This window comes from Schistocerca cancellata, chromosome 5 (genome assembly GCF_023864275.1).
Source record: "Schistocerca cancellata isolate TAMUIC-IGC-003103 chromosome 5, iqSchCanc2.1, whole genome shotgun sequence".
Classification (NCBI taxonomy): domain Eukaryota; kingdom Metazoa; phylum Arthropoda; class Insecta; order Orthoptera; family Acrididae; genus Schistocerca; species Schistocerca cancellata.
Window position 1 is genome coordinate 86,602,702 of NC_064630.1, and position 5,653 is coordinate 86,608,354.

Consider the following 5,653-nt stretch of genomic DNA (forward strand, 5'->3'; position numbering starts at 1 on the left):
AGTGCAGTGGAGCAGGTGTGATATGTGACGCTCCCGCGAGTTGCCGCGCTTTCGGGGTTTGGCAGCATGTAATTGCGCTCGACTTGCGATGATAGTTTCTGACACGGTGTCGCGGACGGGAAGCATTAGCTGGCGCACATCAAGAGCCCGTTTCGACTGGTGACCGTGTCGAGAAGAAGGCGCGCCAACATCCAGCTTCTGCAACAGCGACGGCCGACAATGAGTGACTGTCGTCACCTGCTCGACCGACGACTGCAAACCTTCAATCAACCAACAAGGAAGACTGGAAGCATGTAAAGTTTTAGAACTGTATGGCAGACCTCAGCTTTTAAAATTTGTGTCACCAAATTACAGCAACGTAGCATGAACCTTTGTTGCTCATTGTCCCAATTGCATTACCAAGCAGGGTCCCTTCCTTTTCCGGAATGAACCCGAGTGTCGTTGAAATTCAAGCGCCAGCATTAAAGTAATATCATTCCATTTCACTGCTTTAATTTCAAAGTTCAGTTAAAGTATTCATAGCTGGCTACAGTATTTAGATTACGCAAGCACAAATTAAGAGTGCGAGTTTTGTTACCATATTTTAGCTTACCTGTGACTGCAGCTCAGTTTGGTACGTACTAAATTTTACTATTGTTAATTGTTCAGAATCAGTTAATTCAAGTTCAAAGTTAAATCTCTTATTTCTAAATTGCGTAGATTCAAGTAGCTTTTGAAATGATTGTTGAGGTAGCCCAAGACTAATCGTATTTTACTGAATTTCGATGTGCTTCAGAAAGAAAGCTCACTATTAACTTCAGTCACTAAATTAACTTTCGATTTTCCGGTTTTATTAATTCTTTTGCTAAATTAAGTCAGGGTGTAGCGAAATTTATTACTTCTGACAAACTTTCAGTTTTCACACACGTGTCAACCTTCAGTTGCCACGCTTTTAGTGCTAATTATATGTGCAATAACCTTTCTCTTTCAGTTATTATAGTGGTTGTCCATAGGACCGGCGACCATGATTTTCCCCAAATCTCATATATATAATTAACGTCAATTAATTGTTAACGTGACGACCGCACATTTACTTTCTTTATTAATTTTACCCTTTTCTCAAAATTAATTTCCACCAGTTTCATTTGCATTTTTCCTTTCATTTAGGTGTAACCATTTCCTCCCTCTTTACCGACAAATTAACTTCGGTGACGATTGCTTTTCCCAAATTCCCATTAGGTACACGCAGTTTAATTTTTCACTCTCATTAAGGTCGATAAGTGAGGGGGAGGTTACAAAACACATTTGACATCGTAATTTTAGATCGGGGTTTTGTACCTGAATTGGCACATTTGCCCTTGTTAATCATCATTGAAAGCAAGCGCTATCATCACAGGAACACGCCACGTTTTCAGTTGAGCGGGAAAGTTGTATTCGTAATTCAGTGAACTGGATTAGCGGTATCAGATACAGAGACACCTTCCTCGTGAAAGAGGCTTCAGCGCGGGTGCTGCCGGTGACATCCGCCCGCGAGCTGCTACAGGTAGCCACCCGAGCTCTCGTTCGTAATCTGCGGGCGCCTCTCACTCGGTAGATAAGACGAAGCGGCGGACCCTGCCACTCTGCCAGTCGACACAGGCGCGCCGGGGAGATGGCGGCCTCTCGGTACCTCCAGCTGCTGGCGTCTGCACTGCTCACCTGGGTGTGCTTCCGCATTCCCAAAGGAGTTCGATGCTGCTCTCAAAAATGATTAATGGAAAATCTCATATAAAGATGTGAAACAAATACTAACAAAGGGATAGAGGGGCTGGCCAGTACTTACCTCAGCTCAGTACAGCCGATAGATACACAAAACAGAGCAGAAAATTTACGTATCCTAACTTTCGGAACTTTGTTCCTTCGTCAGGGAGGAGAGAGGGGAGAAAAGGGGAAGAAGGGAAAGTGGATTCAGTTACTCACAACCCAGTTTATGAAGCAACAGGGGAAAGGTAAACTTGAGAAAGTCATATCCCTGGCCAGTCAAGCCCTGAAATGAGATCATCCCTTGACAATATTCTCCCCACACCACCAAGTGTTGCCTTTCGTCGTCCCCGTAACCTCCGTAACATACTTTTCAAACCCTACAATATTCCCAGACCACTTTCTCTACCCAGCGGTTTCTACCCCTGTAACCGACCCCGCTGCAAAAACTGCTCCATGCATGCCCCCCACAACCACCTACTCCAGCCCCACTACTGGTAAAACATACACAATTCGAGGCAGGGCCACATGTGAAACAACACATGTCATTTATCAGCTGACATGCCTGCACTGCATAGCCTTTTACATTGGTATGGCGACAACTAAACTGGCTGAGCGCATGAACGGGCACAGACGAACTGTCCGCCTAGGAGATGTCCAATACCCAGTAGCGGAGCATGCCCTCCAGCATAATTCTAGGGACCTAGGAACCTGCTACACCGTACGTGCCATTTGGCTTCTCCCACCCAACACCAGTCGCTCGGAACTGCGGAGATGGGAGCTTGCACTCCAACACAGCCTTTCATCTCGCCATCCCCCTGGACTGCACCTATGTTAACCAACCTCACTCCCATTTACTCTTCAGTCTTCTCCTCTTTCCCTTTCCTCTTTAGCCATTCACGTATCTTTTCATCCTACATAGTTGTGTTTATCTTTATACTTTATACCTCTTTACTTCTGTATGCATACTCTTTGGTTTGAAGCTGGCACAGTACTTACAGTAGAATATCTTTGGCTTACCTCTGACATCCATACCTCCATCTTCGCTACGCTCCCTGTTTACCTTTCCCCTGTTGCTTTATAACCTGGGTTGTAACTGAATCCACTTTCCCTTCTTCCCCCTTTTTCCCCTCTCTCCTCTCTGACGAAGGAACAAAGTTCCGAAAGCTAGTATTCGTAAATTTTCTGTTCTGTTTTGTGTATCTATCGGCTGTACTGAGCTGAGGTAAGAACTGGCCGGCCCCTCTATCTCTTTGTTAGTATCTGCTCTCAAAAATACTCGACAAAACTGCCTTTGAAATTCTCCGAGGAAATTTAATTTACTTTTAATAAATTCGGCGACAGGACGCAGGAGGAAGAGGAGGAGGAGGAGGAGATTAGTATGTAGTCGATGGCGAGGTTATTAGAGACGGAGCACAAGCTCAGAGTAAGGAAAGAGGGGAAGACAATCGGCTGTGCCCTTTCAAAGGAACCATCCTGGCATTTGCCGAAACGATTTAGGGAAATCACCAGTACGCAGAGATCATCCGTTTGTGTACAGGGATGGTAATCAGGTAATACATAGCTGGTTTGAATCTCATTATAGTCTATTTTTCGTTTTATTTTTTCGTTCAGTTCTTATACCTACACTATTTAAACATAAAATTCATCAAATATATGCTAATTAACGCATATCTAATCACTTTTTGTGAAAATGCACGTTTTCTTCTAATTATGTATTCCATGCAAAATCCCAGTTTTCATTGCAAATATAAGTTCTTAGTTATCGATATTTTATAAAAAGGTTGCTAATAAATTTGTAATTTTTAAAAATTTGAACAGCTTTTATCAACGATCTTTTATAAAATATCGATAATAAACAATTTCTGTTTGCAATGCTAACTAGAACCTTGCGTGAAAAATATAATTTGAGCCGGCCAAAGAGGCCGAGCGGTTCTAGGCGCTTCAGTCTGGAACCGCGCGACCGCTACGGTCGCAGGTTCGAATCCTGTCTCGGGCATGGATGTGTGTGATGTCCTTAGGTTAGTTAGGTCTAATTAGTTCTAAGTTCTAGAGAACTGATGAGCTCAGTTAAGTCCCATAGTGCTCAGAGCCATTTGAACCAAATATAATTTGAGACAAGAAGATGTATAATTTTCATACAAATGATGATTAAATATGTGTTAATTACCATATATTTGATGAATTTGATATGTGAAAGATGCAGATATTTGAACTGAGCGAAAAAATAAAACTAAATAAGTGCTAGTAGAACTCACTCGCCAAGGGTTCCGTATAAACTTAGTTATGTATACAGATAAACCATTCATCCCGGGAATGGAGAAATTAGACAATTTTTGCATGTTATCGATATCGATACTGGCAAGTTATCAAAATATGCGACAGAAATGGCCATTCATTTTGACTGCATTGACGTAGAAGCTTAAATGTTTTACACCGCAAAGGGACCATAGACCTTAGTATGTGGCGTATGTTTCAACTTGATACGTATTCCTGAGAAAAAAGGGATTTTAACAGTCGGACAGACAGAAAGACGAACAACAAAGTGACCCTATAAGGGTTCTGTTTTTACCGGTTGATGTACGGAAACCTTAGAGACGAAAAAAAATTGACCATCGCGAAATTCGAACCAGCTATCTGTTGATTGTCTCAATATCCCCACCACAGCCGAACAAGCCACGTGGTCAAACGCCAAATTTGCCTTAACTTTGAGGAACTGAAGGTCCTAGGAATACTTCAAAATCGATTTTCTCAAGAATTTTTGAGAGTTGCATCGAACTGGTTTGGGAAATTGGTATTTGAGTTCTGAACTTCATGCACCATAAATGTAAGAAGTTCCAAAAATCCGTTTGCTGGGTGGTCTCATTGTCAGTTTACAATGGACGCCAGTCAAAAAGAGCCTTTACTGCGAAAGACGAACAACGTGACCATAAGCACCGCAGTAACTATTAAACTTGCACTGTGTTCCAGCGACTGGTTGCGATCTTTCAATATCGGGTGGTACTCGTATCAAAACAACTGACAAGGAAACAGGTGAATTACAACACAATGACTGATATAGGAAGCGTTACCTCATGAAGCGCCAGTTCGACATTTATCAAAATTTGTGGATCTGTTTATCACATAACGGACATTAAATGGTTAAACATTAATTCCATTCCGAACTGATGTCCATCAACATCAGTGTGAGGTGTGACATCGATTTGTTGTAGAATCTTAGAACATATCGTGAGCTAAAATATAGTGAGGTGTGTCGAACAGGATGACATCCTCCATACCAAGCAGCATGGATTCCGATAACATCCATCGTACGAAACCCAACTCACTTTTCTCAGATGACATACTGAAAGCTTTGGATCAAGGAAATCAGGTAGTTGCAATATTTCTTGATTTCTGGAAAGCATTTGAATCAGTACCACATCAGTGGCTACTGCCAAAACTATGGTCACATGGGGTATCAAGCGAAATCTGTGACTGGATAGAGGATATTTGGTAAGGAGGATGCAACATGTTATATTGGATGGAGAATCATCATCAGATGTAAAAGTAGCTTCGGGTGTGCCCCAGGGAAGTGTGTTGGGATCTTCGTGTTCATGTTGTATATAAACGACTTTCTGGACACATAAACTGCGACCTCAGATTATTTCCAGACGCAGTTATCTATAATGTTGTACTGTCAATCAGGTCTTGATAAAATTTCAAAGTGGTGCAAAGATCGGCAGATTGCTTTAAATGTTCAGAAATGTAAAATTGTGAGAATTCTTCCAAGTTGTATGGCCGTAGTCCATGGAACTCTTCTATCCGTGACGTTTCGTCCAAAGCTACGTTGGACATCTTCGGAGGTGCTTCTGGTTGTGCTGAGTCTTGCCGACTGACGAGTCGTACGTCGAAGAACGGCCTAAATACCGTGGAAAGTGGGCGTGGTCTGGATTTC